The sequence below is a fragment of the Pteropus alecto genome, unplaced genomic scaffold (genome assembly GCF_000325575.1).
Source record: "Pteropus alecto unplaced genomic scaffold, ASM32557v1 scaffold21, whole genome shotgun sequence".
Taxonomy (NCBI): domain Eukaryota; kingdom Metazoa; phylum Chordata; class Mammalia; order Chiroptera; family Pteropodidae; genus Pteropus; species Pteropus alecto.
In genome coordinates, this window is record NW_006436282.1 from 31,334,277 (window position 1) to 31,348,679 (window position 14,403).

Consider the following 14,403-nt stretch of genomic DNA (forward strand, 5'->3'; position numbering starts at 1 on the left):
GAGTGCCATCTGACCCAGCCCGGAACGCCCCAGCATTTGAGTCGGGACACAGTGGGCAGGAAAGGAGGGGGAGAGACAGAGGAGCTGACCGCCTCTCAGGGCCGGAACCCGGCCAGGAGCTGTCACTCGCTCTCACGGAAACACTAAGCCACACCCACTGCCACCCTGGCCGTGCTGCTGCCCAGGAAACTGACCCAGAGGCGTCAGGCACCTGCCACAGGCAGACCCTCCGCCGGAGGCGGGCTCCACCCCCGAGGCGCCTGGGTTCCACGGTCCTCCAAGGCCCCGCATGGGCCCAGCTCATCGCCCCGGCGGCCAGCTCTGCCCCGCACGGCGCCTCCATGCCTCGCCGTGCCCTCCAGCCTCTGGCCCCAGCTCTACCTCCTAGGTCATCCGATCAGGCGTGATGGCCGTTCCTGGGAAGTCTATACCCCCAAACCCCCACGATGATCCCTGCGGGGCATGCGGTGGGCCTTGTTTTCCCAGAAACCACCTGAGGCGTGAATTTCCATCAGGGTTGACCCAGGACAAAGCGGAAACGGCATATGGGGACCAGCAACCAGAAGCAGAAGCTGGGACACAGGAAGGTGGGCTCTGAAGGACAATGGAGACGGGCGCGATGTGGAGCTGCGTTTCCGGGGGGGTTGCCGCCCCGGACTTCTGCATGCTACGCGAATGACACGAGCGGCCCCTGTTCGCCGAGGGACACACGCGAGGCTCACGAGACTCCCGTGTCCACAGCGCAGCAAACGAAACCTGGAATGTCCCCCGAATGGCCTGGTTCTTTCACGGAGCAGAAGCTCAATCTGCATTTAGAGGCACCGGACCACAGTCGCCGTGGCTGGGAGTCCGGGCTCAGGCTGGCTGTTCCAGGTCAGAGCCCCCCACCTGATAATGGGGTGCCCAGGACCCGAGTCCCATAACAGAGCTCTCCAGTCTCCTGTCAGTGGCTCAGTCCCAGGGTGGCCCCGTGAGTGGCCCCAATCCCAACCCACAGACCCCCTCCCGGGCCCCTCTGCCACTCTGGGTGTCTGGCCCAGACCGCCGACTGATGAGGCTTCTCCCAGTGAACCGCCAGGCCTGCCCCGACCTGCAGGACAAAAGAAACGCCAGCTCCTGCGGCAGAGCTCGGCCTCCACGGCGGAGCCCAGCACGCTGCGCCCTGCCGGCCTCGTTCACGCTGCCCTGGCCCCCCCTTTGGTGGACTCCCACTTGTTCTAGATCCGGCTCGACCGCCTCCTGCTCCGGGAAGCCAGCTTCGGCATCGACACAGGTGGAGCTGGTCACCCCCCGCCCCCCCACGAAACAACCACCTAGCTCCCACCTCTGCCGCACTCGGCAGCCACATGGTGCAGTGAACGCTGCTAAATTAAAAACCACCATCGCTAAACCATCTGCTCCTGCGAACTCAGCAGCTGGCCGAGGCGAGCACAGCCACGCAGGCTCCGCGTCACCGCGCTGCCGAGAGCTGTGACGGGACCATCCGGATGCAGCTGCGCCCACGCCGCCTCTGCTCGGGGGCCCCAGCGCCGGGGCGAGCAGGGGGCATGTCACGTACTCCCAACAGTGGCCTCTGCTCAGGCTCATCTGTGATGGGGGTGCTGGGCACCCCACTGCCTGAGACTGGGGAGGCTGCCAGGACACAGGAGGCTGCGGCCCACACCCAGGCGTCGGCCGGGGCCCTGCAGAGGGCCGGATCCCCCGCCGTCAGGGCCCATCTGGGTCACAGTGACGCTCCTGGCTCATGCGGCACCCCCCCATGTGGTCCCACCCACATGGCAGCAGGCGCAGGCGGCCGTGTCCAGCACCGAAGACCGGCCTGAGCAGGTTCCAGGTGCTGCTCCCCCGCAGCCTCCCCTAAGCGGGAGAGTCCTCACCTGCAGCCCGAGCGCCAAAAGGTCTCCCAGCTGTGGCACCCGAAGAGCTCTAACTCGGGGTGGCCTGACGTTAACAGTGGCACCTCTAGTTGGCAAGCTGCGACCCCGTTTTGTGCAGCTTGCCTCATCGCAGAAACGCCATTCTTTGCAACTTTCCAGCTACAAATCCAAGTGTGGCACCGCTAGAATTAGACGCGTAGCCTAGAGGGACATCTGGGCATCTGAGGAAGAGCCCCCATGCCCGAGCACCCACGCTGCGCCAGGAGGAGCCAAAGCCATGCCGGCTTCAAACGCGGCTTCTCACCCGGGGGCGAGGGGGAGGCGAGCTCTGTGCCACTCGCTCCTCCATCCGTCCGCCAGGCCGGTGACGCTCACTTCTGCCATTTTTCGGGAAGGCGAGTACTGGGTAAACGCTGGGGGTGGTTAGGACGCCAGGGGACGGGGCGCACGTGGACCGAGCCTCAGACTGAGGGTCCCTAAGCTGACGGAGCTGTTCTGTCTGCCACACTCGTCCACTCTGCCTTTCCAGTCACCAGAGTGACTCAGTCTTATCGTGGACACTTCTTTAAAGTAGAAACAATGAACAGACATGACTGAACAGGTTCTCAGTGGAGCCACAACGAATGTGTCATAAAGAAAGATATTAACTCGATGGTAATTAAAACGAGTGTATTCAAAAATAGACCCTTAAAACTCTCAGCAATTACATGCACATATGTAGGGCACGTACGTGTAAAATAAATGTTAAATTTATTTCTAAACAAGTAAGAAAAGGCAATGTAATTCACGTGTGAACAACCCTCGCATGTGACATGAGGGTATTGCTCAGATCGAGTGTCTCGTGGTAAATTGAAGGTCTGTGGAGGATAAAGCCCCCTCCCATTGCCCCGTTTCTTCCGCCCCCGGAAATGCTCCATTTTTTTTAACCTCCAAACTGTCGGAGTCTGCGGAGTCTGCAGTGACACAAATGAGCTCGGCGTGAGCACGAGGAGAAGCCCTGCGAGCTGGACGGCTCCTCCCTCCCTCCCCTCCCCTCCCTTCCCCCACCCTCCTCTTCCCTCCAACCCTTTACGACCCGGGACCCCGTGAATTCCTCCAGGGGCTCTGGCCTGGAGCACAGGGTCTTTGTCACTAGGAGGACTGCAGTGGGTGGCCAACCAGAGTCACCGTGACACAAGAGCCAGGCCACGTCCCCTCACACTGGGTTGTCCCAGTGGCTGAGTCAGTGCGAAATGCTGAGTAGGCCCTAAATATCCAGCACATCAAGAAAGGAATGGCCAGGAAGACAGAACGGCGAAAATGAACTTGCAGGGCACGTTCTGAAGATCAACAACAACAAATCTACTCCAGGAAGGGCCCCTGCCCAGCCCGAGAGGCCGCTAGGGGGCGGCACCGGACGCCACCGGAGGCACAGGAAGGAGACTCGTCCAGCGGTCGAGCTGCGGATCACACGTTCACCTCAAATGGAAGAGGAGACGCGGGCACCAGAACCCATGGCGGACTCAGACGCGGCGACTTCCCGGGGCGGGGGGTGACCGCGTGTAAAGATACGTGTGGAAATCAAGCAGCTGAAGTCACAACCGGGGGTCAGAAAGCAGAGCTCCAGGACATGACCCTAGGGGACGGTCGCACCCCACGCTGCCTGTTCCACATTTTCTAGTGCCCTACCTGTCGGCGTTCGCGTCAGACGCAGCCTGAGCAGCCGAGGACGCGTGCTCTCCCACTTACTCGGCCGGCCGACTTCTTTTAGCATCCAGACACGGAAGACGCACAGTGTGGACGCATCCGTCCTGCTGATCCGGGATCGTGCGCAGGTGGCAGGGACACCGGGGCCCGTCCCCGGCCCTCCAGCCTCCCCGGCCAACCCCACAGGCGCTCTGCAGAATCCCGCGTGCTCAAGGAGATGCAGGGAGGGCCCAGGCCTCCGCGCTCAGCGCTCGGTCAGGCCGTGGAGCCGAGATACGAATACGTGGAAAAGGACCGGGCAGAACAAAGTGGCAGCACTCACCGCCCCGGGCGCACGCTAGGGATTCGAAAGGCTGAGTCGTGGCTTTTGGTTGGAATGACAGGGAAAGGGTCAAACCAGACTACGGCCGAACAAGGCGGGGAGGGTCGGGGCAGGTGAGGAAGGGACAGCCTCACGGACAGTTCCCTCCTGGGGCGGAGAGCGGGGTGGGGGTCCCTGGGCCTTGTGGCCGGAGGACCAGTGGTCTTGGGAGGTGGGGACGGGACAGCTGCGGAGAGTCGAGGCCCCAACACCAGACGCTGCAAAGAACCACATGACCACAGCCCTAGAAGGCAGCGGGGTCCCCAAGGTTACGTGAGACCTGCCACACCTCGGCACAGGGGACCCGCTCCCCACAGGGGACAGGGCAAGTGGCGGCAGATGCCATGGGGACACGGTGCCTTTCCCAGAGCCGTGAGGCTGCGTGAGCTCTTCTCAGGTGGGCCACGGAGGACTGACACGTGGAGTAAACACGTGACGGGGCTCGTAAGACCCCAGGTGGCCGGGGACCCGGAACAGACCGCAACACGCTAAAGCGACAGGAACAAACACGTCCCCCGTCAGAGACGGGAGCTGCACACCGATGGCCGTTCTTGGACTCGCGAATCCGTCTCGGCGTGTGCCCGCCGAGTCCCGTTTGCACGTTTCCGCCCCATCACGTTATTCCCGCGGCCTCACATGGGAGACAGGTTGCCAGAGGCACCACCTGCAAACGCCCTTCGCCCCTCGGGTAAAGCGGCTCTGCTTGGCCCTGGATGGCAAGCAGCCTCCCAAAGTCATTGTCACAGTTTGGTCACCAGATGGCGAAAGTGTGCTTTCCAGCTGCTGAGTCTGTCTTTGGAAAGGCCTGTCACCCTTAGCATGACACGAAGTTCCCTTCTACCTAAACCACGGGCCTTGGCGCTTCGGGTACCCGGGGCTGTGCCCCTCAGGGCTGCCTTCAGCTCTGCTTTCCATGGCGTGAAACCCTCACGGGCCTGGGGCACCGCGTGGTCCACACGGCAGTCTGGCCGGCAGCCTGCACGTGGGGTTCGGCCAGGGCACCTCCGGCGTGAGTGCGTCCCAGGCCCCCGACTTCCTGCAGCAGGCCGGGGAACGATCACAGGTCCCAGCTTTCAATGGTCACCTCAAACCAGCTCCTCCCCCAGTCCTACTTCAGCCTCCGAGCTGCAGCCACCTTGTGAAGCCAGCGCACTGTCCCCGGAAGGTGGCGGGGTTCCGCTCGGACATGTCCTCAGGGCTCCGCGAGGGGTCAGCATGTCCTTCACGCAGGGCCAGACCCCTGCATCCCTTCCACCTGCTCTGGCTCCAAGCGACAGGAGCTCCGGCTGCCTTTGGCCTCCAGCGCCAGCTGCTGGCCGCAGCAGCAGGAAGAAAGTCTCTGCCTCTTGCTCCATGAGAAAAGCCTGTCGTCGCTGCCGTGCCCGCTCTGCCCTTCCGTGCCGTCACACACAGGGCTCAGTTAAGAACTGTCCCCAGAAGCCGTCAGCCTCCTCTTGGAGGAAGACAAGCCCGCCCACCGCGGGCCAGATGAACAGCGCTGCAGTCTGACGGCCACGTGGCTTCCTCTGGGCACCAGAGGGGGCGGCTCCCCCTTGGCGGGTTAGCCTCAGGCGAGACCCCCCACCAGACGGTGTCCTTCAGAACCCGGGGGGTTCACGCTGACCGTGAGGACCTCACTTAGGAGGGGGCGCTGGCCGGGTCCGCAGGGCGGTCTCGCGGGGGCAGGCAGCTCAGCAGCTCAGCAGCTAGGGTGCGAAGGCAGAGGCCCTTCGGGCCGGGGTGCCGGGGTCCGGGCCCGGCCAATGTCCGGCAGCAGCCGACGGGGCCCACGGCCAGTTGAATGATCGCACCGCCCCCCAGACTCCTGTGCGAAGCCCCACGCCCAAGGCCATGGCATCGGAGGCAGAGCCTCTGGGAGTCAAGGGTCCGTGAGGACGGGGCGCTCGTGGGACCAGTGGCCTCCTAAGGAGAGGCAGGAGACTGGAGGTAACTCTGCCTTCTCCCCACCCTGTGAAGACACAGGAGAAAGGACAAGGCGCTCAGCGGGACCCCGCTGGGCTCTTGACCCTGGGCTGCCAGCCTCCAGGACCGAGAGCTGGCCTGTCGTGCAGGCCACCCGCTCTCTGGCCTGAGCTGGCCGAGACGCCGCCTGCACCCAGAGGCCATTGTGCCCATGGGGCCAGCCCTCACCTCCGCGGCCTGGCGCTCGGCAAACAGCAGGGCGGAGAGCGGAGGCCGAGGGGGGCAGGCCCTGCGGAAGCCCCGCTCCCGCCGAACTCCTCGTCTTCGGAGAGATGGGAAAACCCGAACCGTCTGACTAGAGTTAGCGTGAAGGGTGAGAGGCGAGCAGTGCCAGGGCGGCAGAGGCGGCCCGGCTTTTACGTAAGACGTAAACGGTTGAAATGAAGCGTCTTCAGAAGAGCAGGCTTTTAAAAGGGGGTGCGAGGGTGTGACGTGGGGACCGCACACTCAAGCTCTCTCGGGAACCGTCAAGAAAACGGAGCCGTGAACTCAGCCCAGTGATGGGGAGTGTGGGGTCCGCAGGAAACGGAGCACACGACATGCATGCGACCGATATGCAGACTTCTCACACACATGCACACACACACGCCACGCACACACACACACACAGAACGCACATACATGCACACACGCCACGCATACACACACAAACATGGAACACACATACACACACACACACCACACACGCCACAATACACACACACGCAAACATACACCACACACAAACACATGTAACACGCATACACACATGCACACACACGCCACACATGCATACAAACATATATAACATGCATGTATACATGCATACCACGCACCACAATAAACATACACACATGCAAACATACGTCACACATACATACACACCAACACAACACACATGACAAACACAACACATGCACACATGCATACTGCGCATGCCACATATACACCTACACACAGGCAAACACATACCACACATACGTGCGCACACCATGAACACACCGTACACACCATGCATACCACACACAACGCATATACATACATTCACACACCATATGCACGCACACATACATATACCAACATACTGCACATACACACATCACACACATACACAATGCACATGGATACATCACATATGTGCACACACATACACACCACACACACGTACACACATGTCCACATGCACACATACACACATGTACGCGCTGCACACACATTCACACGGACGCACAGACACACACACAGCGGCCGGGAACGCAGCTGTGCCCCTCCCCTCTGCCTTCCGTCCCAGGGGCCGTGAGGACGCTCGCTCAGAGCAGGGCGCGGACGACGCCACAGGGCTGCGTCGGCGCCCTTCGCCCGTAGCTGCCAGCTCTGGGCCCACGGCTCACTCTCCCCAGCTGTGATGCGGCCACACGGGTGCCCGTCTGGGACCCCGACGCCCGTGCAGGGCCAGAGCCCGGCCGTCCCGTGGACACTCCCGCTAGGGCACGTCCGCTGCCCATCACCCAGAAAGTGCTGGACCGCGGCCGAGCCTGGGTGGCGGGCGCTGCGGGCTCTCGCCTCCGGCCCTGCTCCTCGTCTCGACGCGGAGCCTCTTCCCGAGCATTCTGAGATCACAGCGGGACACTGAGCGATTCTCCAGCTAACCGAGCCCCTTCGCGGGGCCGCAGGCGCGGGGGCTCACTCGCAGAGGGCACCCGCCATCTCTGTGCTCAGACGCACGCGGCGTGGTCCCGAGAGCCGACCATTAAATTGTGTCAGTCTCCCCTCGCCGTCACCAAGGAGCAAGTGGAGTTTATTTCTTTGGCTTCTTGGAGGGCACAGAGAGCCGGAGGGGAACTTTCCACCGGTGGGAGGTGAGCTGAGCTGAGACTGCCATCAGAGCACAGCTGAGCCCTCGGGCCACCTGCGTCCCCTGCTAGTCACAGGCCCAGGGGAAGGCAGTGGCCTTGTCAGAATTCTTTCTTTTCCAGTCTACCTGCTCCTGACATTTCTGCCTGTGCGACAACGTGGCTAAACTGCCAGTGGTCTGGGCGAGGTGCTCACGGCAGGCAGCTGTGCTCCACATGGGGTCAGCCAGCATCCTGGCCACCTGTGGGCTCCCTGCACTGCAGCCAAGGGAACAGATACCACCATGACAGCCTGTCCACTGGCCGAGGGCCCTGTTTCCCCAGACGACCATGCACGCGTGTGACCAGGAGCAGCGCCCTAGCTCCCGACCCTGTAACAGGAGTGAATGATATTGAGTCGTGGCTTGCTTGAAACTAACGTTGCATGTTACCTGTTCCAAGCCTCCTAAAACAAAAAATATTGAGTTACCTGTTCAAAAAGCATGTGCAATTTGAAAGTAAAATATAAGCGAGCAATTGTTTCTAAAGCCGGACAAGGGAAAATATAAATCAGTGTAGCACGTCGACCTCCGAGGAAAGCAGTGACCCCATCCTGAAGAAACGCCCTGTCTCGTGGAGTTGATGTTACTACTTATTTCCGAGCTGCCCAGCGAGCAGGGGGTACAGAGAGCCAAGAGACAGGGCGTTTCCCTGCCAAGTGGTCTGACCGCTATCACGGGAAGGGCCGGCGCAATCGTCCGCGGCCAGGGCCACGGGAGGAGCCTTTGAAAACGTGGACCTGTTTTACGGTTTGGCCAGAAGCTGAGCTGTCCCCAGTAATCATTATTTTTTCCCCCAAAAAACATTTAGAAGTTGCATGGAATGGCATTGCCTGTGTATTTAAAGATCAAATTCTCAACTCAAAACTCAGCTGCTGTCACTTTGTAGGGAACCCCCGTCTCTCTGGCTGCCCCTCAACTCTTCCTCTTGCCTTCGGTGTTCTGTGGTCTTGCCGTGATGTCGCTGGGCGTGCGTATATTTTTATTTACCTTCCTCGACGGTCGCTGGGCTTCCTGAACCAGATTCCTCCGTCAACTGGGGAATCTCGGACGCTGTCTCTCCACCTCTCCCACACTCTCGCTCTGTCTTTCGGGGTTCTAACTGCCGTGTATCAGGTCCTCTCTCCTGCCCTCCGTGAAGTGAGACAGCTCCTTCCTGTGTCCCATCCCTGTGTCTGTGTTTCATTCTGAGTCACGTCTCCAAATCTGTCTGCTGGTTCACTCAATGGTTTACAATCTGTATCTGATGTGCTACTCGCCGCCCTCCCCCGAGCACTAATCCAGTGATTCCAGACGTCATTTACGCAAGCTTCATCCGCATCTTCTTCAGAGCTGATAGGGTTTGCACACTCGTGTTGTTCCCCACACATTTTGTCGTGGCCTCGGCTTCTTTGTGCATCCTAATATTCTCATCCATATCCCAGCATCTGGGTCTGACCTGACCGCTCGTCTCAGCCGACTGCTGTTCATGAAGCCCTTGCTTCTTGCGTGTGATTTTATTTAGACGGCATGTTCTTTGGGACACCGTTTGTGGGATTCTTCATGCCCGGGCGGTGGGCGCATCCCGGCTGAGGCCGTTTGCTTCTGGGACCCTTTTAAACAGAATTGTCCCTCACTCCGAGGAGCATGAGTTTGGGCTCCAGGCCCACAGGAGGGGACGTGCGCACCAGACGCCACTCTTCAGCGGGGACCTTCAGCTCTGCCCAGGCCAAAGCCCAACCAGGGCTGTCTGTCTGCACTGGGGAAGGCACGTCTGATCTGGTCCTCTCCACTGGGGGCCCTGGGCTCGGCACGTGCCCCAGGTGGGTGGAGAGAAGCCCGCGCCCCCCAGATTCCGGCTGCCATTTCCGCTGCGCTTTTAAGAAGCCGCGTTCCACATCAGTCCAGGATTTCATGAGTTTGGTGCTCAGCGGGTTTCTAGGCTGTCAGTCTCCCATGCTCCCAGGCAAGGGGTGGCCTCATCACGTTTAAGGCAAAATCATTTCTGCTTTCAGTGGGAATGAGCACAGCCACACGGCGCCCGAATTCCCCACGCCTGCGTCCTCCCGCCGGCCCCGGGCTTCGGAGCGAGAGCGCAGGGCCACGGGCAAATGCCCGACACTGTCCCTCCCCGCAGAGCCGAAAGGCACTCTGTGTCCTGGCTGCACCCCAGTGCCTGACAGAAATAGCATTGCCAAGTGAAATCCAGCTGGCAGGATGTCAGCCTTGGAACAGAGAAGCAGCAAGAAAGATTCCCAGCCCTGTGGCCAGCCCCAGACCATGAAGGATGGCTTCAGGCAGCAGCTATGGGCGGCGGCGGGAAACTGTCCTACCCTTGACTCCAACCCAGAGTCCTTACCTTTGAGACAAGCTTTGTCTTCGCCCTAGACATCTGCCCCAAGATTCCTCTGTCATTTAAGAATAAGCTGTGACAACGAGGGGTCTAGATGTGCGGCTTCCACCTGCGTCCGCACAGAGCCTCTCTGATGCCGTGCGCGCCGGGGGGCCCGATGCGTTCCCACTGCACTCCAGGGCCTGGCGAACGTGCGTTCAGACGTGTGTCTTGAATAAATAAATGCAAGCATGATGTTTTTTATTTGGAACTTCTCAGACTTAGAGATATCGTCTGAGAAGGAAATGTTTATAGGAAAAGTCCACTCTGTAGAGCCAGCCCCTCATGACGCAGCCTCCACAGGCAGTGCGGGCACCCCGAAAGCACGTGGCGGGGGCCGTCACGCCGACTGAGGCGTGCCTCAGCGGGCCGCACCCCAGGCCACACCAACCTAGCAGCAGCTTTCTGTGTCCTACCCGCTTGGAGCTTTGCGGACTCACGCTGCTCTCACGCAGCTCTCATTCGCTTCGTGCAACGTGAGAGAGAAGCGGGAAGCGCTCCGCTTTTTGCCGCTAGGATATAAGGGAGCTCTGAGACCTGCCCGGGGCTCAAGGGAGACGCAGAAGAAGGGTTAACGCCCACTGTCTGCAGCCGCACGTCCTTGGAGCTCTCGAGGCTGACTCTCCACCCAGGCTGACTGAGGGGCCACAGCTTGGTCGCCCTCAGCCTCCTGGGCCACCGCTGGTTGTAAGATTCTGAATAAGGCATCGGTTGCCTATGGTGAAATTTCTCTTCCGCAGAACAGAGGCTTTACAAAGCATCGTGGCTGAAGGACCCCAGGTAAATCGTGCCAAGTAGGACGTGGTCAGCTGGAGAGCAAATGCCCTTCTGAAGGGACGGGCGCACTCCGGCCCTGGCCGCTGCCTGCTGGCCGGGGACCACCCCATTTTCACAGCAAGCCGGCACCCGGGTGTTCATGCGAGCCTCCCCTTGGTTCAGTAGCTGTGCTCGTCTCAAACAGACCCTCCGTGCCCGGAGCCAAGCAGACGCCTCCTTGGGCTGGAGCGGCTCTCCAGCCACCAGCCCGCCCCAGGGGCCTGCCGATCACGAGGTCTCGGCCGCCTCTGGAGAGCCAGCGTTCTGTCCCCTGCTGCAGGAACCGCCCTCCCGCCTCAGGGAGCTCGTGAACCAAATGCTTCAGATCCCATCATGACTCAAGACTGCAGACTGTGAAGGACACTGATATTTATTTCGTCCTGGATGGCTTGAGCCCAATATAACCTAAATCCACATAAACACTCAACAGAATGGATCCAGCATGTACTGGACACAGACGTGGGTCAGGTGCTCCAAGGCCGTCTGAACCCGCCCTTGTCTACATGCAGGGATTCTGGCCACACGCAGAATGCCACGCTGTCACCGTGTGATCGTGACGATGACACGGGGTGTCTGGAAGCGCTCGGTTTGCAGTCTGATAGACTCGCCCTGGCTGGCTCGGTGACTTCGATGTGCTTCTCTCACCATTTTGAACCTTAGCTTTGCTCTCATTTAAAATAAAGATAATAACTGCACCTCGTCATTGTGTAAATGACAAAAAAAATACATATACACGTACAAAACACAGGTACTGAATAAATACTGGTTTCCTTCTTCCCACTATAAAAAAATCACACACTCAGGGTGCTCATCCCACCACAGTCACCAATTAAGTGGTGCGTGGGCTGTGGCAGTTCCGGCCGCTTGTCCCCACCTGAGCTGGAAACACGTCCGGAAGGTCCACAGAACCCACACGGACCCCCCTCCGTTGTCTAACTGCTCCTGTTCCAATGGTTTTGGACAGGAGGCAGAAGCCGAGACGCCCAGAACCTACCGAACCTTACTCGGAACCGAAACACACGCAGAGGCAGCGGCATCAGCCCGACTTCGTGAAGAGAGCACAGACCTTCCACAGCGCGGTGCCTGTCACTGTGCAAAGGCGGGTGATAATGGTGCTGTTTCATGTGGCGCCACCTCGGCCGTTAGAATATAAATACCATGAAATGGAAAAAATGCGACGAATTGTCTTCCTCTTTACTGGCACTTTCTCGTAATTGCAACGGGGATCTATGTAGGTGAAGCCTTTGCTCCCAAGTTTCATGTAAATTTTTTTTTTCATTAGTAAACTTCTAGAAACGAGTTCGTGCAGCAGGGTGAGTCGCAAGTCAGACACGGAAGCCGCAGGGGAGGGTCGGTAGCCTCGGCGGCCGGTGGCCAAGCCTCTCACCTGCAGCCACCGCCCCCAGTTATCTCCCGGTCATGGGTCCTGACGCCCTGGGACAGGCTGGCACGCGACACGCGCTAACAGTTTATTCCTCTCCTCCCTGGGAGCCCGACGCAGCCGCCAGTCAGAGCCCCCGCTCAGCCCCGACGACCAGCGTGGACACCCGCGCCGGCCTCCTCCCCACCGACAGCGAAGCCACGTGCGGGACCTCACCTCGGGGAGCGGCAGATCCCCTTAGTTTCTCTAAAGCGCCGAGACAAGCTCGTGGACCCCGGGGCATCTGGGCGCCCACGAGGGGACAACTTCCTTCGCTGCTCCAAATGAAATTATTTCTTATTCATGAATTTCACATTCGACTTGCTGCCAGCTGCTTGGTAGTCATCAGAGGTGAATGTAGACAGCTCAGTAGAGCCCCAACGTCGCTTGCTGCCAATGCTCTCATGGGGACACAGTGACGAAAGCAGCGTGCTCCTCACGTGTCGCTCAGAATGGACACACGGGACCGGAGCGCTTCACGGGGCCACGCGAGAGCTCACTGGGCAGCCGGCCTGCTCCAGGTCACTCAAGCCTTCCGCGTGACTGCTTTCCTCCGGGCACACGGGCTCATGCGTCACCACCAAACCCCTCACACCTCCTCGGGCCCGTGCCCACGAGGTCAGCTACGGCCGTGGACGCCCCACGTTACAAGCCAGACTGTGTTGGCGCCTCTCAAACTCATGTGGACCCTAAACCCCCAAGTCACAATGCAGCCGCCATTACAGCCAAGGCCTCCAGGGGGCTCACAGTGTTAAAATGAGGTCACACGGGTGGGTCCAATCCAACATGACCTGTGTCCCTCTAAGAGGAGACGAGGACACAGACACAGAGGGGCGGCCACGTGAGGACGGGGGAGCACACAGGACAAGACGCCGAGGGGCGAGGCCCCAGGAGGCCCCAGCCCTGGACACCTGGACCTCAGCCGTCGGGCCCCAGGGTGTGAGGGAACACATTCCTGTCATGCGAGGCTCCCTGACGGAGCCCCAGCGAAGGCACGTGCCCTAGGGAGCAGATGGCACACGAAAATGCCATCTGTTCAAAAACCATAGACCAACAGACAAGCCCCTCGATCAGAGCAGGACCCCGGCCCACAGGAGTCTCAGAACCCGACACCGGTCCCACTGAGGCACTGGAGACAGCTCTACCGGTCAGTCCCGTTTTGTTTTGGACACACAAATTAAACGGCAAACATCCCGGGGCACTGAGGCCGTTCCTCTAGTTGTTGTTAGCTGCTCCTGGCGTTTTGTTGAAACAGACCGAGGTCCGCTGCTGACATCTGGCTGGGATCTGCCCAGCTTCAAGGAAGAGGGTTTCAGTGGGGTGCAGGGCGACGAGAGAAGGGGACAGACAGGGGTGAGGGGTGGAGACACTGGGAGCAGAGGGCAGCACAGACGCGTGCCCAAGGGCAGAGCGGCAGCGAGGGGTCGGGGAGGAGCCGCCCCTGGCAGGGCCAAGTGCGCACGCAGGGCACAGGGCAGGGACGCGGTTCTGCCCGCTGCTCACTGCAGACGCGGTGTCTACCTAGCTCCTTGCTCGCTGCGGGGAGCAGAGGACAGACAGGGGACAGGCCCAGGCCCGGCCTCCCTTCCGCTCCTTTCTCCTACGGACGAGTGTCCTGGCTCCACTTCGCGCCACAACCTCCGTCTCATTTACATGTTCTTCAGAGGAGCGCGAGGCGCGGCGCATCTTTCCAGTCCTCCCTGCTCTCGGCGCCACGCTGGCCGCGGCCACCACTTCTCTCTCTCCGCGGCCTGGACGCCCAGAGCTGCCCTGTGAGCGTCACTGCAGCCCACGGGCCCCTGTCCTCACCTCCCGGCTGAGACCCTCTGCGGCGTCCTTCCGCCGCGGCCAGCCCCGCGCAGCGGCCTCTCTTGCCCGCGGAAGGAAACAAAAGCGCGGACGCTAAGTGACCCGCCCGAAGCCGCAGGAGGTTAGGGAGATGCCCGGAGGGATCCCCCAGACCACCGTGGATGACCCAGTGCGGGACGCGTGCGGCGGAACGGCAGGCGGCCACGCGAG